Source organism: Mauremys reevesii, linkage group 12, assembly GCF_016161935.1.
Source record: "Mauremys reevesii isolate NIE-2019 linkage group 12, ASM1616193v1, whole genome shotgun sequence".
Taxonomy (NCBI): domain Eukaryota; kingdom Metazoa; phylum Chordata; order Testudines; family Geoemydidae; genus Mauremys; species Mauremys reevesii.
The window spans coordinates 47,776,367-47,799,413 of NC_052634.1; the positions used below are offsets into that span (position 1 = coordinate 47,776,367).

At 59.0% G+C, this 23,047-nt stretch overlaps 3 non-coding genes across 3 annotated transcripts; 2 read left to right on the forward strand and 1 right to left on the reverse strand.

Annotated features, from left to right (window-relative positions):
- Window positions 1–12,024: 12,024 nt before the first annotated feature.
- TRNAA-CGC lies at window positions 12,025–12,097 on the reverse strand. The gene has a single exon. It is a non-coding gene; the product is annotated as a tRNA-Ala (tRNA).
- A 112-nt stretch (window positions 12,098–12,209) lies between these two features.
- On the forward strand, window positions 12,210–12,283 carry TRNAI-AAU. The gene has a single exon. It is a non-coding gene; the product is annotated as a tRNA-Ile (tRNA).
- Window positions 12,284–22,230: 9,947 nt separating this feature from the next.
- TRNAE-UUC lies at window positions 22,231–22,302 on the forward strand. Its single transcript has one exon. It is a non-coding gene; the product is annotated as a tRNA-Glu (tRNA).
- The last annotated feature ends 745 nt before the right edge of the window (window positions 22,303–23,047 follow it).

Genomic DNA, 23,047 nt, shown 5'->3' on the forward strand with positions numbered 1-23,047 from the left:
GGGAGGAGCTCAGGGGGATTGGGGGCGGGGCAGAGAGGGGATGGGCGGCATTGGGGAGGGGAGCTCGCGGGGGGTGTGTGGGGCAGGGCAGAGAGGGTATGGGCGGCATTGGGGAGGGGAGCTCAGGGGTGTTTGGGGGCGGGGCAGAGAGGGGATGGGCCGCAGTGGGGAGGAGCTCAGGGGTTGGGGCGGGGGCAGAGAGGGGATGGGCGGCATTGGGGAGGAGCTCAGGGGTGTTTGGGGTGGGGGCAGAAGAGGGGATGGGCGGCACTGGGGAGGAGCTCAGGGGTTGTTGGGGCGGGGCAGAAGAGGGGATGGGCGGCACTGGGGAGGAGCTCAGGGGTGTTTGGGACAGGGGCAGAGAGGGGATGGGCGGCAGCAGGAGGGGAGCTCAGGGGGTGTTTGGGACAGGGGCAGAGGGGATGGGCGGCGCTGGGGAGGAGCTCAGGGGGTGTTTGGGGGCGGGGAAGAGAGGGGATGGGTGGCATTGGGGAGGGGAGTTCGGGGTTGGGGGCGGGGCAGAGTGGGGATGGGCGGCATTGGGGAGGGGGAGCTCAGGGAGGTGGTTGGGGCGGGGGCAGAGAGGGGAATGGGCGGCATTGGGGAGGGGAGCTCAGGGGTGTTGGGGGCGGGGCAGAGGGGATGGGCGGAAATGGGGAGGGGGAGCTCAGGGTGTATTTGCGGCGGAGCAGAGAGGGGATGGGCGGCATTGGGAGGGAGCCCGGGGGTGTTGGGGGCAGGGGCAGAGAGGGGATGGGCGGCACTGGGAAGGGGAGCTCAGGGGTTGGGGGCGGGGTCAGAGAGGGGATGGGCGGCACTGGGGAGGGGAGCTCAGGGGGTTTGGGGGCGGGGCAGAGAGGGGATGGGCGGCAGTGGGGAGGGGAGCTCAGGGGTGTTGGGGTGGGGAGGAGGGGAGGGGTGGCAGTGGCTGTGGGGAGCTCAGGGGTGTTTGGGCGGGGTCAGAGAGGGGAGGGGCGGCACTGGGGAGGGGAGCTCAGGGGGTGTTGGGGCGGGGCAGAGAGGGGATGGGTGGCACTGGGGAGGGGAGCTCAGGGGTGTTGGGGGCGGGGCAGAGAGGGGATGGGCGGCACTGGGGAGGAGCTCAGGGGGTGTTTGGGGGCGGGGCAGAGAGGAGATGGGCGGCAGTGGGGAGGGGAGCTCAGGCGGGGTTGGGGGCGGGGCAGAGAGGGGATGGGCGGCAGTGGGGGAGGGGGAGCTCGGGGGATGTTGGGGGCGGGGGCAGAAGAGGGGGATGGGCGGCACTGGGGGAGGGGGAGCTCGGGGGGGGGTTGGGCTGCTCAGGAGCCGCCTCGCGAACGCTTCAAGGCCACGTGACGCCCTCTCGGAAACTCCGCCTCTCCCGAGACAGCCAATAGGAAGAGGAGGCAGAGCCCTGACCAATGGGAGCGCGAGAAGAAACCTTCCCCCCCCCGCCCAGTTCCAGTGTGAGGTTGGGGGCTGCAGTGACCAGAGCCCCCAGCAGGGTGCATCGGGGGGGCTGCAGTGACCAGAGTCCCCAGCAGGGTGCATCGGGGGGGCTGCAGTGACCAGAGCCCCCAGCAGGGTGCAGCGGGGGGGGGTCTGCACTGACCAGACCCCAGCAGGGTGCATCGGGGTGGGGCTGCAGTGACCAGAGCCCCAGCAGGGTGCATCGGGTGGGGCTGCAGTGACCAGAGCCCCCAGCAGTGTGCATCGGGGCTGCAGTGACCAGAGCCCCCAGCAGGGTGCATGGGGGGGGGCTGCAGTGACCAGAGCCCCCAGCAGTGTGCATCGGGGGGGGGGCTGCAGTGACCAGAGCCCCCAGCAGTGTGCATCGGGGGGGGCTGCAGTGACCAGAGCCCCCAGCAGTGTGCATCGGGGGGGGGGGAGCTGCAGTGACCAGAGCCCCCAACAGTGTGCATCAGGGGCTGCAGTGACCAGAGCCCCAGCAGGGAGCATCGGGGAGCTGCAGTGACCAGAGCCCCAGCAGGGTGCATCGGGGGCTGCAGTGACCAGAGCCCCAGCAGTGTACAGCGGGGCTGCAGTGACCAGAGCCTCAGTAGGGTGCATCGGGGCTGCAGCGACCACAGCCCCAGCAGGGTCCATCGGGGGCTGCAGCTACCAGAGCCCCAGCAGTGTGCATCGGGGCTGCAGTGACCAGAGCCCCAGCAGTGTGCATCGGGGCTGCAGTGACCACAGCCCCAGCAGGGTGCATCGGGGCTGCAGTGACCAGAGCCCCAGCAGGGTGCATCGGGGGACTGCAGTGACCAGAGCCCCCAGCAAGGTGCATCGGGGCTGCAGTGACCAGAGTCCCCAGCAGTGTGCATCGGGGGCCTGCAGTGACCAGAGCCCCAGCAGGGTGCAGCGGGGTCTGCAGTGACCAGACCCCCAGCAGGGTGCAGCGGGGGTCTGCACTGACGAGACCCCCAGCAGGGTGCATCGGGGCTGCAGTGACCAGAGCCCCCAGCAGGGTGCAGCAGGGGTCTGCACTGACCAGACCCCTAGCAGGGTGCATCGGGGGCTGCAGTGACTAGACCCCAGCAGGGTGCATCGGGGGTCTGCACTGACCAGACCCCAGCAGGGCGCTGCCGGCCGTGGGGTTCCCTGCAGTCTGGTGCCATTCACAGGAGACCCGCACAGCCTGACCCCCACCCCTGTCCGAGCTCCCGCCCTGCCCCCAGCCCACTGCCTCTTGAGCAGCCCCCCCTGCGGTGTCACCACTACCCCCCCCGGCTGTGTCCCCCCCTCAGCTTCCCAGCCCCCCAGCTCCCCTCCGGTGGCCCCCCCACACTTCCTCCCTGCAGCCTGCCCCATTCCCCCCCTGAGGCCCCGCGTCCCCCCCGGACCTCTCTCCAACCCACCTCCCCATCGCAGCCCCTGCCCCCCAGTGCCCCGGCCCTGCTCCCCGGGGGGCTTGAGAGGCCCCCACCCCCCGGCCGCTCCACTCCCCACAATGGGCAGCTGCTGGCGCTGAGGAAGGGGGGTCTGGGCCAGGCCAGGTGCTGGGCCGATCCTGGTGAAAGAGAGACGAGCCGGCAAGGCTGAGAGGCCCCTCCCTTGTCGGGGGGGGGGGACAGGGGCTCCCACAATTTGGCCAGTGTCACCCTCCCCCATCCAGAGGAGACGTCCGCTCCCAGCAGGCCGTGCTCCATCTCCACCCCGCAGGGGGGAGCCCCCAGTCCAGCAGTGCCCCCCACCCCCCCCCCAAAAGCACCCCAACCCGGAACCTGCCCTTCTCCTCCTGCGAGGGCTGCAAGACTCCTGCCCCCAGCACCAGCCTCCCCATGTCCCCGGGGTGGGGTGGGGGAAGGGGGGATTCCTTCTTCCCATTGCCCAGATCCCACCCCCACCCCGGGCTCCCCAGACGGGAGCCAGGGGCTGCAGCAGTTGGCTGCTTCCCCAGGGCTACCAAGGAGCCGCCAGGAGAAGGGACGAGATTCTCCACGGCGCTGCAGCCGTTCACACTGGGACCCGTCTCACACGGGGGAAACTGAGGCACCAGGGAGGGCGAGATGGGCTGCACCAGCTCAGATTGGGAGTCTGTGGGAGAGCCAGGAATAGAACCCAGGAGTCCTGGCTCCATGGGCAGCTTGGGACTCCTCCACTTGGGGAGGCTGGGCGGGCCCGGACTGTGGCCCTGCCCCAAGGCCTGCTGCCACTCAGCCTCCTCCTGCCAAAGCCCCGCCCACACTCCCCCTTCAGCCCCGCCCACACGCCCCTTCAGCCCCGCCCACACGCCCCCCTCAGGACCCCTTTGTTCCACGCCCCTGACCCCCCCAGCCCCCCACACACGGCACTTCCCCGGCGGCCCAGCCCCCTGTGCCGCTTCGCCCCCCCCCCCCGCCCCCCCCCGCCTGCCTCTCTGCCGTTTGCACCCCCGGCCTCTCCCCCCACGGCCCCATGTGGCCGGATGGAGCTTGGGAAAGGGCGAAGTGAGGATGGGGCCTTGCGGGGGAGAGGACGAGTGGGAGCAGGGCCTCTGGGTGGAGCACGGGCCAGGTGCCTCCCCGGGCCCCTTATACCCACCGCCCCTGCCTGGCTCCCGGCCTCCCCGGCTCTAACCACTAGACCCAGCGGCACTGGGACAATTTGTATAGTGGGAGGTGCTGAGAGCCAGTGAACAAACCTGTAAACCCTGCACAGGATGGAAACCACTTCAAGCCAGGGGGTGCACAAGACTGGCCCCCACTCCCTTCCCAGAGCCAGCGGTGGGACCCGGATACCCTGGCTCCCAACCCCCACTCTAACCACTAGCCTGCACTGCCCTCCCACAGCTGGGGAGAAGAACCAGGAGTCCTGACTCCCAGCCTGGCTGTGGGTGGAGCAGGACGTACTGGCCATGGGCTCAGCTGGGCATCACTTACCATCAGGCTGGATGGTATCCCAGTGCTGACCTCCAGCCCCACAGCTCTGCTGGTGCCCCTCACTCCTGACCCGCAGCCCCTTGGTTCCCCCCAGCACTGACGGTGCCCCTCACTCCCGACCCGCAGCCCCTGCTATCCTAGTCCTGACCTCCAGACCCACAGCTTTGCCGGTGCCCCTCACTCCCGACCCGCAGCCCCTACTATCCCAGACCTGACCTCCACCCTCACAGCTCTGCTGGTGCCCCTCACTCCCGACCCGCAGCCCCCTAGTCTCCCTCCAGCTCTGCCGGTGCCCCTCATTCCCGACCCGCAGCCCCTGCTATCCCAGTCCTGACTCCAGACTCACAGTTCTGCTGCTGCCCCTACTCCCGACCCGGAGCCTTAGGCGTCCACCAGCTCTGACGGTGCCCCTCACTCCCGACCCGCAGCCCCCTGGTCTCCCTCCTGCTCTGCTGCTGCCCCTCACTCCCGACCTGCAGCCCCTCCTATCCCAATCCTGATCTCCAGATCCACAGCTCTGCTGGTGCCCCTCACTCCCGACTTGCAGCGACTGGGCTTCCCGCAGAGCTCCCCAGTCACTGTGCTGCCGGTGCCCCTCACTCCTGACCCACAGACCCCTGGGCTTCCTTCAGCTCTAGTGGTGCCCCTCACTCCTGACCCGCAGCCCCTGCTATCCCAGTCCTGACCTCCAGACTCACAGTTCTGCTGCTGCCCCTCACTCCCGACCCGCAGCCCTCCTATCCCAATCCTGATCTCCACACCAAGAGCTCTGCTGGTGCCCCTCACTCCCGACCCGCAGCCCCCTGGATTTCCCGCTGAGCTCCCCAGTTACTGCGCTGCCAGTGCCCCTCACTCCCGACCCGCAGCCCCTACTATCCCAGTCCTGACCTCCAGCCTCACAGCTCTGCTGGTGCCCCTCACTCCCGACCCGCAGCCCCCTCGATTCCCCGCTGAGCTCCCCAGTTACTGCGCTGCTGGTGCCCCTCACTCCCGACCCGCAGCCCCTTAGGCGTCAACCAGCTCTGACGGTGCCCCTCACTCCCGACCCGCAGCCCCTGCTATCCCAGTCCTGACCTCCAGACTCTCAGCTCTGCTGGTGCCCCTCACTCCTGACCCGCAGCCCCCTGCGCTCCCTCCAGCTCTGACGGTGCCCCTCACTCCCGACCCGCAGCCCCCTCGATTCCTCGCTGAGCTCCCCAGTTACTGTGCTGCTGGTGCCCCTCACTCCCGACCCGCAGCCCCTTAGGCGTCAACCAGCTCTGACGGTGCCCCTCACTCCCGACCCGCAGCCCCTGCTATCCCAGTCCTGACCTCCAGACTCTCAGCTCTGCTGGTGCCCCTCACTCCCGACCCGCATGGGTCACCCCAGGAGCAGGTTAAAGCTGCAGGGTGACAGTGGGGTTGCTGCCCCTGTGAACAGCTGCTGTAGCACCGCCTGGGCAGGACAGGGAGAGCCAGTTATACCCCTCCCCCGCCCCAGCCTGTATCGGGGGATGGGAGCGCTCACACCCTGGGGCCCCTGAGTTGGGACGGAGGGAGGCCACCGTGCACCAGGGATGCTGTAAGGGCGAACAGGGGCACCCACCCACGCACCCGAGATCTTCTAGGGGGGGAGAGTGGCACCCACACACTGAGGATCTTGTAGCGGGGGACAAGGGCATCCACACTCCGGGATCCTCTGCAGAGGGACGGACACCCCCACACCCAGGATTCTGTATGGGGGGCAGAGGTACCCGGACACCTGGACGGGGGATGGGGGCACCGAAACATCCGGGATCTTTCCTGGGACGACAGCGGCGCCAGCAGCTCGATATGAGACGGGGGGCGGGGGAAGCAGGAGCATTTCCCAGTTCCAGGCTGTCCCCGTCTGGCCAAGGCACAGAGCTCACAAGCAGAGTTTAAAGCTCGAGCTGCCAGGCTCTAACACAAGCCGGACCCTGTGGCTGGTGCCTGTGATCCCAGCGCCTGGGGAGGCTGAGGCTGGTGGATCGCTTGAGCTCAGGAGTTCTGGGCTGCAGGGGGCTGTGCCGATCGGGTGTCCACACTAAGTTCAGCATCAATATGGTGATCCCGGGGAAGCTTGGGGTCCCCGGGTTGCCTAAGAAAGGGTGAACCGGCCCAGATCGGAAACAGAGCAGGTCAAAACTCCTGTGCTGATCAGTAGTGGGATCACACCTGTGAATAGCCCCCGTAGCATAGCCTGGGCAAGACAGTGAGACACGGTCTCTTTTTATACAGACACCCCCCGCAGAGCCTGGAGGGGGGGACGGGAGCACCCACACGCTGGGGATTCTGACTTGGGGTGAGGGACGCACCCAAGCAACACGGATCTTGAAAAGGGGAACAGAGACACCCACAGATCCTGGATGGGGGCAGGCAGGGGAAACCAGACATGGGAGCTAGTTCATGGGGTGGGGGACAGAGACACCCACCAGAGATCCTGGATGGGAGCACTCACATGATGGGGATCTTGAACTGGGAGGAGGGAAGCACCATGTACCAGAGGTTCTGAAGGGGGAACAGGGACACTCACACACCAGGTGTCTTGCAGCAAGAGCTGCAGTCTTGATTTACACAGGGCAGTGATGGGGATTTAACCAATTCCTGCGCAGAACTTGTTCCACTAGATAATTAGCCTCACGGTTAAAAAATGGTAATTTCCAGTTGGCGTTTTGTGACATTGACTGCAAACCAAGGGGGTCATGTTCAACCTTTGTCTGGTGAATTAAAGAACCCTTTCAAATCAGATATTCCCCCCTCTGGGAATTTTTAAAACTGTGTATTTAAAATCAGTGACTAAATCCCCTCTTAACCTCCAGTCAATGAAATCAATTGAGTTTCTTCAATCTCTCGCTGTAGACAGAAGAGACCAATGCACATTTTCCTTGTTTTTAAAGGCAAAATTCCTGATCTTTCCAAGGGGATCTTCTGCTTCAGCTGTCAGTTTGGGGAAGGATTTGGCTTCCTGGGCTATAATCTGCCCGCTGGGTTATAATCTGCGGTCTGAAGGGTCAAATTTAGATGAGGCCGTTAGTGCTGCCCCCGTGTGGCCGGAGATGGGAGCTCACAAGCACAGTTGAAAGCTGGAGCTGGGAGGGACCTGGCTGGACACGTGGGGCACGAAGCCTCTCGCGTGGGACCCTCGCTGTGCAGCAGGAGGCGGAGGGAAGCTGATTGTCAGGGCTCAGGGCAGCTCCCTGCCATGCTGAGCCGGTGTCTGTGCTAAGCTCGGCATCAATCAGGTGATTCTGGGAAGTTCGGGGTCCCCAGGCTCCCACAGGAGGGTGAAGCAGGTCACCCCTGGAGCAGGTTAAAGCTGCAGGGTGACAGTGGGGTTGCTGCCCCTGTGAACAGCTGCTGTAGCACCGCCTGGGCAGGACAGGGAGAGCCAGTTATACCCCCCTCCTCCCTCAGCCTGTATCGGGGGATGGGAGCACTCACACCCTGGGGACCCACCCACCAGAGATCTACTGGGGGGGAGAGTGGCACCCACACACCCAGGATCTTCTAGAGAGGGACAAGGGCATCCACACTCCGGGATCCTCTGCAGAGGGATGGACACCCACACATCCAGGATTCTGCATGGGGGGCAGAGGTACCCGGACACCTGGGCTCCTGGATGGGGGATGGGGGGCACCGAAACATCCGGGATCTTACCTGGCAGGACAGCGGCGCCTGCAGCTCGACATGAGACGGGGGTGGGAGAACCAGGAGCATTTCCCAGTTCCAGGCTGTCCCCATCTGACCAAGGCACAGAGCTCACAAGCAGAGTTTAAAGCTCCAGCTGCCAGACAGCAAAATAAGCTGGGCTCCCTGGCTAGTGCCTTTGATCCCAGCACCTGGGGAGGCTGAGGCTGGCGGATCGCTTGAGCTCAGGAGTTCTGGGCTGCAGGGGGCTGTGCCGATCAGGTGTCTGCACTAAGTTTGGCATCAATATGGTGATCCCGGGGAAGCTTGGGGTCCCCAGGTTGCCTAAGGAGGGGTGAACCGGCCCAGGTCGGAAACAGAGCAGGTCAAAACTCCTGTGCCGATCAGTAGTGGGATTGTCCCTGTGAGTAGCCCCTGCAGCGTAGCCTGGGCAAGACAGTGAGACACAGTCTCTTTTAAGAACGCCCCCCCCCCCCCCGCAGAGCCTGGAGGGGGGATGGGAGCACCCACATGCTGGGGAATCTGACTTGGGGGGAGGGACGCCCCCCTGCACACGGATCTTGAAAAGGGGAACAGAGACACCCACACCACAGAGACTGCAGGGGGGGATGGGAGCACCCACACGCTGGGGATTCTGACTTGGGGGGAGGGACGCACCCTGCAACACGGGTCTTGAAAAGCAGAACAGTGACACCCACAGAGCCTGGATGGGAGCAGGGGAACCATACATGGGAGCTAGTTCATGGGGTGGGGGACACACCCATATGCTCCGTTGCACCATTCTTAATGAGAAGAACGGGGGCATCCGCACAACACGGATCCTTAATGGGCGGGGGGACACCCACACACTCCACTATTAACCAGGAGGGACAGGGGCACCAGACACCCCCAGTAGCGTGGAGAACACCCACATCCACCGGATCCCTCATGGGGGGTAAGACAGAGGGGATTGTAATGGGGCCCAGCACACCCACGCACCAGGGATTGTTAAGGGTTGAAGGGACAGGGACACCCACACACACTGAGATCACGTCCTTGGAGGAACGCAAACCCTCCACAGAAGGACCTGGTCTGTTCCATGATGGCAGCCCATCCTGGGTGAGTCAAAGTCTCTTTTTATACAGGCACGTCCCAGAGGTCCTGACTAGGGGGAGAGAGACACCACCAACCCGAGATCCTTAATGGTCTAGGGTGCACCCCCACACCAGGGATTCTTATGGGTGGGAGGAATGGAGATAGCCAGACACACTGAGATCACTTCCTCCCAGGAGCCTGGGCCAGACATGGAGACACAGTCCCCTTTACATATCTGCCAGACAACCTTCCTCCCACCCCCTCCACACAATGTTCTTATCTGGAGGTGAAGCCAGGGAAATCACATGGAGGACTCTTATCTGGGGAACTGGGGGTACCCACTTACCACCAGAGATTCTTAAGGGCAGGAGGAACAGGGACTCCCACGTCTGCAGCATGGGGGTGGGTCGCCTGCTGGGATCATCGGGGCATATTTCACCTCGTCAGCTCCCTGCCATTGCCTTGGGGGCCCCTTGTTCGCTGCCTCTGGCACCCAGTTTAGCCTCCTTCCCGAGGGCTGAAACGCTTTGATCTATCTAAGGTCTGTGGGATCAATATGTGTCATGGTGTAATTCTGTGTTATTCGGGGTCAGACTAGCTGAGCTAATGGCCCCTTCTGCCCTTAAACGCCATGAAAACATTTCCCTGGTTTCCCCTTGTGCCTGACAGACACCACGGTGAGGGGCCCGATAGAAGATCCCGCACACAGCGCTCTGGCTCTTACGTTACTTGGGGACGTCAGCGCTTTCCTAGCAAAGCTGCTGCTAAAGCGCTGGATTTGGGGAACGGTTCGGCTCCGATTCAGAGATCTGCCTGCGGGGTGTGAACCTGCCACGAGGAGCGGGAAACGCAACCAGCAACGGGAGGCATTGGCTGAGCTCCGGGCTGCCCCCGTGTGGCCAAAGCTTAGAACTGAGCCGCGGAGTTTAAAGCTGGCGCTGGGAGGGACCTGAACACGCGGGGCACGAAGGCTCCTGCGTGTAACGCTTGTTGGGTGGGCAGCTGAGCGTAGCTGATTGCCGGAGTTCAGGGCTGCACCCTGGGGTGCTGAGCAGGTGTCTGTGCTCAGGTTGGCCTCGCTATGATGGTTTCTGGGAAGTTTGGGGCCGCCAGTCTCCCTAAAGAGAGGGGAACCAGGCCAGAAAAGGAGGCTTTCAAAACTCTGGTACGAATTGCCAGTGGGACTGACCTTGTGAAGAGCCGCTGCAGCCCCGCCAGGGAGAGCCGGTCTCTCTTTGTGCAGCCCCCTCCATTCCTCAGGACAAGGGTTGTGCTCAAAGATCTGTGCCCCGTGTTTTTACCTCCGTGTGAAGCGCGCAGAGCAAATAACCCTCAGTGTCTCAGCTCAGTTCCAGGCTCCACTTCCACTCGCTCAGGCAAGATGGTGCAGAGCAGGGCCGGCTTTAGGCCTATTCCACCAATTCCTCTGAATCAGGCCCCGCGCCTTAGAGGGCCCCACGTCCAGTGAGAATCCCTTCCCTGGCTAGAGGCGCCTTTTTAATTTTTACTCACCTGGCGGCGCTCTGGGTCTTCGGCGGCACTTCGGTGGCGGGTCCTTCAGTGCCACCAAAGACCTGGAGTGAGTGAAGGACCTGCCGCCGAAGACTCGGAGCACCACCCGGTGAGTACAAGCCCTGCACTTCCTAAAGCCGGCCCTGGTGCAGAGGAGCCCCTGGGTGGCTGTGGGCCTGGGGAGGATGGCTTTTGATTTTTCGGCCTGACCGCTACGGGCAGCAAGGCCAAAAGTCAGATGGCCGGCTCTCCCTTCCACCACGCTCATCAGGAGCCCTTAGTCGACAGGCTCGGATAATGCGGGCAGCGTCCCCCACTACCTCTTGCATGCAACGCGAGCGCTCTGCCGCTTGAGCTAAATCCCCACAGCTGGCCTGACTCTCAGGCACCGGGCAAAAAAAGGCAAGGGCTCTGTGGCCTAAAGCAGAACACAGCCTGAAATGGGAAGGGGGGCGCTACCCAGAGCTGGGGAAGGGGGTCCGAGTCCCAGCCACGCTCCTCGGCACAAACACCAACGCTCCCTACCTGGAGTGTGTCTGGGCTGAGTGTTAGCCCCTGAAACAAGCACCAAACTTCAGAAGACAACGCAGGGATAGATCACTCGACGATTGCCTGCTCTGGCCATTGCCTCTGAAGCGCCTGGCATCGGTTACTGTCAGAAGACGTGATAGTGGCCTAGATGGATCATCGGTCTCACCCAGGAGGGCCGTTCTTATCTTCACCACTTTCCTCTAACCCAAGCAAAGCCAGGAGCAGGCCCAGCTCAGCAACTCTAGCAGGCTCCCTGGCCCCTGGCCCAGCATACAGCAAAACGACCCTGCCTCCACCAGGATAGACAGCCACCGACTCCCTCTTCCAGACCAACGCAGCCCTTCCCCGCTTTGGCTGTCTCCAAGCTGTCTGCGTGCTCTGCTCTGCTCCACGGCTGCCATGCTGCCTGAGATCAGGAGGCTGCGAGGTCTCACGGTCTCAGCTGAGCTGGTATCGCGTGCCACCCCACCCATCTCCTCATTCTCTTCATGGACCCCTGGGATGTGAGTAATTCTGTATTTGAGTGGCTCTCCCTCCCGGCCAATGAGCTTGGCGTAGACTAGCAGGGAGGGAGGAGGAAAGGGATTGTGCTCCAGTGAGAGCTCAGAAAGAAAGGTGCAGGTCCCCCACTAGAGCCCAGCACAGCAGAGCAGCGCAGGCTGGAGAATGTGTGTCTGGGTCTGACTACTTCTCCCATGCTCTTCCATTTGAGCTAACTTCCCCCAGCTGTCGCCAGCCTCCCAGTCAGCGCAAGGGGGAGAAGGGCCGGGGTGGAAGAGCTTTGTGCTCCGCAAGGGCTGGCTTTTTGGGAGGCCAAGCGGGGAGAGGGATGGAGGCCACTGGAGGAGCTGAGCCGGCTGACTGTCCATGGCTTCTAAAAGAAGGGCAAGAGAAGGTCCCGTGGCTGCCTTGCCGCTGGAGAATGCGGGCATTGATCCCGCTGCCTCTCGCATGCGAAGCGAGCGCTCTACCACTTGAGCTAATTCCCCTGTTTTGGCAAGTGCTGTCTTGATCCATTCATTCGATAACGGAGGCCACATCGTTCCCCGCGCCAGCCGGTGACTCCTTCCAAAAGGGTCAGGCAAGAAAGGGCACCCCGTAGGCTGGCTAGCTCAGGTGGTTAAAGTGTGGTGCTAATAACGCAAAGGTCATGGGTTCAAGCCCCATGCTGGCCACTCGGGGTGCAGGAGGGAGACGGTGGCTTCTGGTCTTTTGGCTGACTGCTAGGGGTGGCAGAGGCCAAAACCAGGTGGGCTGGGAGCGGGCAAGAGCCCTGCTGGGTGCTGGTGCAGGCGCCGGGCAGGAGGAGGCTCCGGACACCTCCTTGGTCTCCCCTCCCTGGGCTCCTCGCTCCACCTGCTGCCTGAAAGGAACTTGGGCCCCGGGGAGGAGACGGGTGAGCCCGGCCGGCTGCCTTCCAGGCTCATAGGAGGCCAGGCTTGAGCTGCCCGCCCGCGAAGCCAAAATCGCAGGCCTGCCGACTCACCCCTATTTCCACAGAGGGTTGACCTGATGGCCCGAATTCTTGCCGGCCGCCAGCTCCACCCAAATGGACCCGATGCCGGATCATGCTCCCCAGCCCAAGCCACAGAGGAAGGCTTAATCCTCGGCACCCCAACCTAGGGGAGAGGCTTCACACTCCGCCGGCACAGGGTGACCTTTGGGACTTCCCTGGACACCATCCTCCCACCGCCCACAGCCAGACCCCCCAAGCCCACACTCGAGCCCACACCTCCGACAGGAAGGAGCAGGAGGACCACTCCGCCCAGGGGCACCACCACTCAAAGTCAGCTTCACTTGCTTCCTCTTCTACCCCTTTCTTCCGAAGTTATGCGCGCCTCACGGGAGCTGGCCCTGGGAAGATGCAGTCACGGCACTCTGACTGGCACAAGCCAAACGCCCACATCGAGAGTTTAGCACGGGCTCTTGAGGCACTGGAGGAACCCCATGCAGACGCACTGACGGAGCTAAGCTTTACGGCCAAGGGCCCTACCTGTGCAGAAAGCCAACTTGCTTGTGAAAAAGACGCCTCTTTCGGCTCCCCTTCCAAACTTCCAAATGCCTCCAAATGGGAAAACACACACACTGAAACACCCAAACGGTCCTAACACTGGGGCCAGGCGAAAAAGAAAAGCAAGGAAAAGATTTCTAAATGGCCACCCTGCCAGAGTCGTACAGCTCCGCAAGTGAAACCCGTGGGAGGGACATTACACAGAAAAGGGGACTGGAAAGCTGCCCAAATTGAGATGCTGTGGAAAGCTACAGCCCCATCGCTACTCTTTCTCTGCACACTTCTTGCAACAGCTGATTAACGGCCAGGTGCTTTTCGCATCCAAGCCCACACCAGGGGAAGACCTTGAGAAGCTTCCCGTGGCTTGCCTGGTTCAGCTGGTCAGAGTGTGGCACTCGTGGAGGCCATGGGCACCAACTTATATGGGCTCCTGGGGCTAAAGCCCCAGGAATATGCACAGTCAGGGGTTCTGCTCCACCAATATTTGGAGCTAGGTTTCTCCCCTGCTTGGAGCGCCCCCCCGCCTCTCATTTCCCCCCCCCCACCGCCGCCGCCGCCAGGGCTGGAGCTTCCCCCCACTCCCCGCCCTGGAGCTTCCCTGCCTGAACGTAAAGAGTGCGCAGCGCGTCTCTCCCTTGCTGCTGCTGCTGCCGCGCCTAAGGGCTACAGCATAACAGCAGTGCAAGCTGCTGGTGCTGTAGCACCTCAGGAGCGGGAGGGGAGTGGAGGGGGCCGTGCCGTGCTTGGCAGCCCTCCCCTCCCCTGCCCCTACCTGGAGGAGACGCGAAGGGGACTTCTGGCCAGGAGACGGACATCACTCACCTTAGCAGCTGCTGGGGCTTCCGTGAGTGTTTGACCCTATGATTCCCCCCCTGCCCCAGCCCCAGCCCCAGCCCCCACTCCTGCCCCAACGCTGGGGAAGGGGGGGCAGCCCCATCCCCTCCCACCGTCCCCCAGTGAGGCTGTGGTGAGGGGCAGCAGGCTGCAGCAGGGGTCAGGGAGGCAGGAAGCCACATGTGAAGGCAGTGCCCCTCCCCACCACAGGGGAGATGGGGGAGGGGGTTCATAGGCCTACCTGAGCAGCTGGGGCTTGGGTGTATTTTGTGACAACTTGCTCTCCCTGTCCCCCCCCCAGCCACCACCCTGCAGCCCCCCCCCCACTCCTGCCCCACGCGGGGGACGGGAAAGCCCCATCCCCTACCCCCAGTGAGGCGCTGCAGGCTGCACAGGGGAGGCAGGAAGCCACATGGGAAGGCAATGCCCCCTCCCCCAGCACCCACCAACCCACCCGCCACAGGGGGGATGGGAGAGGGAGGCTTCCTAGATCTAAGCAGCTGGGGCTTGGGTGAATTTTATGACACCCTGCCAAAGCCCTGCACCTGGCTCCAGAGAATTAAGTCTCACATCTCACTGGGAACTCGACTTCTTGTGCCCAGAGAGTCTCGGCCCCCCTCAGTAGCTGACCTGAGAAACACAGTGTCTGCAAAAGCAGCAAAGAGTCGTGTGGCACCTTATAGACTAACAGACGTATTGGAGCATGAGCTTTCGTGGGTGAATCCCCACTTCATCGGATGCGTCAGTGTCGCCTTTTCCAAAGAAGTGCCTGGAGGGCCTTTTTCTGTGTGACCATGTGGCCTAATGGATAAGGCGTCTGACTTCGGATCAGGTGATTGAGAGTTCAAGTCCCTTCGTGGTTGTGCTTGTGCAGTTCTACCTTTGGGCTGAAAGTCCTGCTCCCTTCAGGGCTGGAACCTCTTCTTAGCTGCTCTGGCTTCAGCTAGAGCCCCGGGAAGGAGTTGGGGGTTGGGTATCACAAAGGCTGGGGCATGAGCCCCAGGTGCTTCCAGTCTCGCCTTTGCCCTTCCTCACTTGCCAAAGAAAATGGGCGGCTGCCCGGGCTAGAGTGTGGAGCAGTTTCCCTCTTCCAAATGTGCACCTGTCCCTGTGCTTGAGGGGGTTTGCTACATGAAGCCTGGGTGTTTCTCTGCTTCTCGCCAGCTGGGGAAAAATCTCCTGTCCCACTGCCAAAGTGAGCATGGAGAGTGGGAACAGTAAGAGGCCCCACCAGGGGGGCTGGCCCTGCTTTCCTACCGTCTTCGATAATGGCCACAGAGCATCAGCAGCCTCCCCACATGCTGGTCTGCGGGTGGCCTTCAGTGGGTGTTTGGCCTGGCAGGGAGCAGCCTGGCTGGGTGTTTTTGTGCCTGTCTGAAGGCCACACATAGGCATGGTCCTGCCCTCCTCTTGCCCTGCCCTCGGCTGCTCTGTGGCTTTTAAGCCTTCCCTTGGAGCCGTCAGCACCAGCCGCCTCTGCTCTAGGTGCCCAGAGGAGGAGAGGTGCTGGGCTCTGTGACGAAGTGGGGGATTTTCTTAGGGTTTTCTGTGTTTTCCAGTGGTTTGCATGCACAGGGAGTGGGACTCAGTGTCCCCGGGTGTTACTGGTTTAACGAGGTGAGGGGAAAGGGAGTTTGTTGTTACAGAGGACCGGAGAGGGACTTGGGACCCCGGCTGATGGCCTGGAGGATGGAGACCCCAGCGACTGGTGACCTGGTGACCCAGCTCAGGAGTCACAGCCAGTTCTGGCCAGTGGGAGGACAATGGGCTGCGGGGAGAGGACCCCGTGACCAACCTGTTCCGGCCAGAGGAGGGCGGAGAGGGGAGGAGGCCCAGGCAACCCTGTTTACCTGGAGAAAAGACAATGGACAGAGGTGGGGCCTGGGGCCGGGGATATCGGAGGCCCAGCTGGGGAGCAGGGGGGCTGGGGCTGGCGAGGGGAAGCAGGCAGAGCCCATCTGGCTGCAGGGGGCTGGGATGTGCTGTGCTGAGGGAGGCCAGGCCTGAGGCCCTGAGAGTTTCCTGTGCTGTGTTCAACTCTCAATAAACCCTCCTGTTTTATGCTGGCTGAGAGTCGCTCCGGGCTAGCGAACAGGGTTGCATCAACCCCTTCGGGGATGAGGAGGCCCAGGGGGTCCAGAGCGCGTGGACTCCCTGAGGGGGCCCACGGCGAGAGACAGACGTGCTAAGGCTCAGAGAGGTGCGGCTCCAGGTGGAGGGGCCTGACCCCGAGAGAGAGTGGACCCCCGCGAAGGGCTGTCGCACTGAAAGGGGCACCCCCCATGGACCGCACGGGGCCAAGAGTGGGCAGGATCTGTGAGTCCGTGACAGGCAGTGACATCACAAAGGCCTTTTGCAGGACCTCAGACTATTGGTCAAAGGTGGTGGGGAGGTGGTGACCTCACAGAGAGATGCTGACATCAGCCAGGCAGGACAGGGGCGAGGGGCCAGGGAAACCTCAGAGACCCCTGTGGCTTTGCTTCAGCAAGTCTCCTTCTCCAGGTCTCTCTTTGAGGACTGAGAGAGTATTCGGGTTCAGGTACGTGAGCGCCAGGAGGAACCTCTTTCGAGTTTTCTCCTTCCCTTTTAGTGATTTTACTAGAAAACAGAAGTCCCTGTTTAGAAGGTAAGAGCCTCCTCGAGGGAAGGGGTGTCATGGGGGTGTCATAGTTTGGATGCCGGTGCCCCCCCATGTAAGGAAGTTCCCGCCACCCTGCTCTGTGTTCGCAGGGCGGGAGAGAGCAGCATCCACGGCAGTGATTTGCTCCTGGCTGCCGGAGCAGAGCAGCAGGCTCAGCTGTCAGAACTTCCCAGAGCGATGAAAGGGGAGGGGCCCATGGCTCTGTAGCAGGAATGCAGGGCAGGCGAGTTCACAGAGGGCATAGTGGGATACTGGAGGAGGCCAGTTATGGTGATATAATGAAAAGCAGCGTCTACACTGACACTCTGTCACTTTAAGTTTGCTGCAAAAAGCTCATCGACGTGGTTTTATTTGGTCACCAAAACAGGGCAGTTTTGTCACCAGATGTGGCATTGCAGTGCCAACCGAGGGAGCATAGTGTGTTTTTCACACACCTGAGCAATATAATTCTGCTGAAATAACTTTGTAGTGCAGACCTGGCCAAAGATTCTCTCTCTCTCTCTCTCACACACACACACACACCTGCTCCTCTGCTTTGTGGGGCCCAGGTGGGGATGCAGGGAGTCAGGTGTGAGCAGACACTCTACTTTAGCCACAGGCAGGCACCCTGGTTTAGCTGGTTAAAGTACCTGTTTTGTAAACAGGAGATGCTGGGTTCAACTCCCAGTGGTGCCTTGTTAAGATGCTTTTACAGCACCTGGTATTGGCTACTGTCAGAAGACAAATACAGAGCTAGATGGACCTTTGATCTAGCCCAGTGTGGTTTTTCTTATGGTTTAAATTACACTCACAGGCACTGATAATAGAGTTACTGAAAGTTTGGGAGTTAAGAGCTGATAGGTCAGTGGTCCAAGCCCCTCGCGGATGACCCCCTCTCTCTGGGACAGGGACAGGTCTGAGCTCTTGCACCAAATGCTCATTGTGGCTGCCAGAATCTGTGGGCAGCTCATTTAGTTTGCACCCAGGGTTGAGTCCTTGATTCACACATCAAGGATAACAACCCTTTGTTTCTCCTGCCCCAATAACAAGGAGACTGGGAATCCAACACCAGCCACAAGTGATCATTTCGGCAAGCAACCCAACCTATTTCCAACATACTGTAAAATCCACATGCAGACTTATACATGAAACCTTGCAAGAAAATCTTCCTGAGGGGGTCTGAAGCACCTGCTGCTGGAGGGAAGGAGGGAGCTGTGGGTTGGGATTGAGGAGCAGTGTGAGGAGGAGGGGCCTGTGGGTTGGGATTGAGGGGCACTGGGAATAGGAGGGGGCTGTGGGTTGGGATTGAGGAGAAGGCTCCAGTTGGGAGTGAGGAGCAGTGAGCATAGGAGGGACTGAGGGTTGGGTCTGAGGGGCACTGGGAGTAGAGGGGACATGGGTTTGGGCTGAAGAGCATCTTCATTTGGGGATCCAGCAGGACAGGGGAAGGCAGCAGGTGATTCTAATTCCTTAGGGATATTCTGTGTGTTTGTGTGTGCAGGGGAGGAACATGCTCTATGCCCAGAGGCCTTTATTCCTCCAGGCTGCAAGGACAGAGGGGATGTCAATGAGTTGCTCCTTCAATCCCCCCCACACAAAGGCCCTTCTTAGGAAAGGAAAATCCTGAGTAGAAAGAGTAACACCAAAGAAGACTCCAGAAAGTCAGATTTTTACAATCATAGTGAGAAGTTTATCACCTGACCAGGGACTTGAACCCTGGACCCTTGGATTAAAAGTCTGATGCTCTGCCAACTGAGCTAGCCAGGCTCACATAGGAAAAGTGCAGGTTGGTGCAGAGGTGAAGCTAGTCAAGAAAAAGCGAGATGGCCACAATAGGGGAAACCTGCTGCTCTCTCTCTCTTCCCAGCCCTGGCCTGGCCTGGTATTAGTGCAGGTTAAAAAGATGGGAAAATATTGGCATCTATCAGACTTTCATAGCTGTACAAGACTCAGGCACAATACAGAGTGTCCATCACCATCATCATTTCGAAGGGATAATGATAATGATGGGAAGGGTCACAACTGACTCAGTAGTTGCATACAAAGGTGCACGTTTGGCAGTTACATTGGGAAATTCTGGCTCCTTCTCAGGCTCAGGTTGGCCACCCCGGTCTAGATGTAGAAGTTACAACATTTAAACTTGAAAGAGGGGCCAATTTCCCCATCATTTCACACCTTTACATCCAAACACGATGACTTTCTGAATGAACCCTCCTCATTCAGCCAGAAGATCTTGGGGTGGTTGTAGGAGTCACTGGATAAAATTCTCTGGACTCTGTTCTGAATCAGGTCAGAGCAGAGGTACCTAATGATCTAATCTGTCTGTAAAATCTATATATCAACACCAAATATGGTGTGAAATTAATCCTCAGAAACGGCTGTTCCCCACCCAGACCCCAGGAAAGGGCTCCCCAAGGAAGGGGGCTGTTGAGGAAGGAAAGAAGAAAGATGGACATATAGCAAAGAAAGGGGATACATAGCTCAGTGGTGGGGGATGCATAGTTCAGTGGTTTGAGCATTACTCTCCTAAACCCACGATTGTGAGTTCAATCTTTGCAGGGGCCACTTAGAAAGATGTCCTTCTCTCCCTGGAGGGACTGGGCTCTGCCCTTTGGACAGAAAGGAAGGGAAGGAAATAGCCACACGATGGCAGCAGAACCTAAGAAATGAAACACAACAGGCTTCTGAGCACATTGTTTCTAAACAGTGAATGAACCTGACTCCCGTATCATGAAAAGCCAAAAAGCCATTTCTTTCTATGTCCAGGAGAAAAGAGTTACAATCATTCCTGCCTGTTTACTTTTGAATTATTTTACATTATAAAGAAAATTGTAACAAAATTAGTCTGAACTTGAGCTGCCTGTTATTAAAAGCTGGTTCCCCAATTCAGTTCTTCCAACTGCCCTGCTAGAAACACCCCCAGGTCCCTGCTCACCCCAGGAAGAGGAAAAAGAGAAACCCCCACTGGGCACTGCCCTTGGCTCCAGCCTGCTGTCCCGGGGTGCGGGTGGGGACTGATTGTTTCCTGCTGAGGAGGGAGCCAGTAGAGGCCTCTGGTGCTCTGCTCCTAGCATCTGCCCGGCCCAGGCTGTCCTCTGCCTCAGCTGCTGCTCCCGGCCTGCTCTAGAGTCAAACACACAGGGCCCCCAGGGGAACAGAGGCTGGGACAGGGCAGCAGCCTGGGCTGGGCTGGGAAGATGCTGGGAGTTCTCGTTCCCTGAGAACTGGCCTGGCTCCCTTCTCAACAGCAAACAAATCAATTCCACGCCCCCTCCCCAGAAAAACCAGCCTGGAGCCAAGGGCAGCAGGGGACGATTCCCTCCAGTTCCCACCGAGGCAGGAGAGAATCCAGGGTGTTTCTAGCAGAGCTTATGGAACTGACATGGGGAAACCAGCCTTTAATAACAGGCAGTTCCAGTTTAAGCTAAGAGTTTTTAACAATTTCTACAACATGAAATAACCCTTCAATCGTAGTGTCACCATCCATAAAATTGCTTCAGCCTCCTAAGTGCACAACTAAACATCTCTTCAAACACAAGGGAGTGGAGATCAGTCAGTGTTCAGAGCCATCCCACATAAAAGAACCATATTGTGGTACATACTGGCCCCATCATGTGGCCATGGCCTTTCCCTCCTCTCTTCTTAAAAGTTTTAGTATTTTGCACAGAAACTTTCTTCCCTCAGGAGAGACCTGGGAACCAGGACTGCCAGCCAGACAAACACCTTTAAGAGGAGGCATAATCTATCAAAAAATGATCTCCCTTCTTCTGTTCAGTGGCAGCCTGAAATGCTACTTATCCCGGCGGAGCTGGAGGATTGAAAGCAGCTACATCAAGCCCCTGTGTAGCTCACAGGAATGAACACAAACACTCCCTTATATCTGAAGAGATGTTTAGTTTTACCCTTGGTAAACTACAAGACTAAAGGGAAAGGCAGTGATGGTGTCAGATATAAAGAGTGAAACACAAAACAATCATCATAATTATGCCTATAGTGACTGCAAAATCTTTCTATATTCTTCTTATTATCATCAGTGTATTATTTTCTCTGGCATCTAGACATTGACTAGACCTTGACCAAGAAATTTGGATCTTGACAAAATATTCAACTACCCTCGTTAAGGTAATGGACTTGACACCTACTGGGTGTCTCCACGCAGGTTCAAGTACTAACAACAGTGGCACCTTACAGCCATAGATTTTAATCAGGGCAATACATTGATACAAATTCCTGTTAAATCATTTCTCAGCCAGAGTCCATCACCCACATTCCTTAGGGCATTGGGCCACCATGTGGACGTTTCATTTCCCGCTTAAATTTCACACAGAGACACAATTTCCTTTGCACAGATCCATGAACAGCAAAACCTCCCTGTGTCTCTTGTCTGAGCCAGGGCATTCAATTGTATTGAAACCTTCTCTCCTGCAATGGCGATGGTCAGACAGAGGGGACATGGCCACCTTCACCTCTGACAGTGAGATATTGGCTCAGCTCTTTCTTTCTGCTGCTGTTGTTAGTCCATGAAACATCAGGGATGGAATGCAAGGCTGAGCTCACACACCAATCCCCTGAAACATTTCAGTGCCCCAGAGAAATCCTGACCCCTGCTATTGCAATGATATGGTGGAGATTCAAATAGTCGCAGTGTAGAAGGAGCCTGAGTGTGTTTATTTGTGAGCTGAGGTTCCCTGTCTGACATTTGCCTTCTTTCCTGGTTCGTTATGTCTCCAGTGAGCAAACCGGAGCTGTCACAAGGCTGGTTAAATGCTGCTTTTTAGACCAGAGAGCTGGGGTTGATTTAGCATGATGTCGCCATCAGCTGGTCAGAGTAACCAGGGTGAAAGGGTGGAATTTAGGATTCTCCCACCAAGGGGAGGTGCTGTTGGACTCCTCTAGTGGGGGAGAGTCTGAAAAAGTTTCTCAGCTCCCAGAGACAGGGCAGACAAGCTGGTGCCACACACACATTTTAACAGGGAATCAGGCCCCCTCGGGAAAAACTCAAAAGAAGCCCAGGCCCAGGAGTGTCAGGGAAGGGAATCACTGTTTTCCTTAAGAGGTGGGTTCGGGAAACCTGCAGGTCCTTAGATCCCTCCAGCGCCTGATAGAACCATTTGTGGGGAAGGTCTGGGGAAGCCGAGGAGGACAAGGAGACGGGAAAAGGGCTGGCAGCTGTTGTGTAATCCCCATGCTCCCAGCAGAAGGATCTGGAGGGGTCAGCACTGTGGTTGCTTATTGAGGACACAGAACTCACAAGATGGCAAAGCTCAGAGCCCCGTTACACGGAGTCAGAATGTGATCAGCTCACACCCAGGGGGAGCAACACCCCTCCCTTGGGCTCTATGTCAGGGCTCCTATCAGCTCAGTGTCCTTCCCGCAAGAGTGGGCTGCTGAGAGGGTTGCAATGGGGTAAATGAAGGCAGAGGAGGATTGTTCCTGCTGGGTTTTCTTTGTGTTGCTCTGTGATCCTGCTGGAGGAAGCTGAAGCATCATTTGAGTTTTTTTCAGTGGCTTGGGTTGGGCTGAGGTTGTGACCCTGAGCACAGGGGTTCTCTGCTCTTAGCCCCTCAGGGAATGGACAATGGAGCAGCTTCAGAGATTGGCTAGAAAGTAGCCTAAGAAAGTGTAACATAAGTGAGAAGAAAAACACCATCATCACCTCTCTGGTGGTCTAGTGGTTAGGATTTGGCATTTTCACTGCCATGGCCTGGGTTCAATTCCCAGTCAGGGAAAAGTGACTTTAAACCAAAACTGCTTCTGTTATTCTTCACTTGCAATGTAAATAAATCCACTTTTTTTTCCTGATTCTCCCATCTTCCCAGTGTCTCCATGGCAGGGCTGGCTCCAGGCCCCAGCACAGTGGGGCGGTCAATGAAAAGGGGAGGCTTCAGCAGCAATTCATCCCTCTCAGAGGGAAGGACTTGAGGCCAACTGCAGCAGAGGTAGAGCTGCAGCTTTTTTATTTTTTTTTCCACTGGGGGCGGCAAAAACACTGGATCTGGCCCTGCTCCATGGAAGATAATTTGTTAAATCCCAGATAAGTGCAGTTCTATCAGTTCTCAGCCTAAATCCTTAGGTCTTAATCCTGAGGATATTGTCCCACCATGGGGCCATTTCCCACCTCTCTTTCCTAGGGAAGCACAATTTTCCTTGCACAGACACAGGAACAGCAAGATCTTTCTCTGTCCCTTGTGCAAAGCAGGGGGCCAAATTCCATGGAAACAATGGACAAGCAGGGGGCCCTGGGCACATCCAGCCCTGGCCGTGAGATGTTCCCTCCCCTCTTTCTTTATGCCCCTGTTGTTATTTCATCGATTGGCTGGGATGGGGGAAAAGCTGAGTTCACTCCAGGTGGAGGGGAAAAAGGACCCTGAAAGTCTCAGGCCCCAACTCCTGCTACCAGGATCACTGAGGTGCTGGGAATCTGCATGGGAAAGGGACTGTGTGAATTGTCAAGGTGGGGAATGAATAACAATT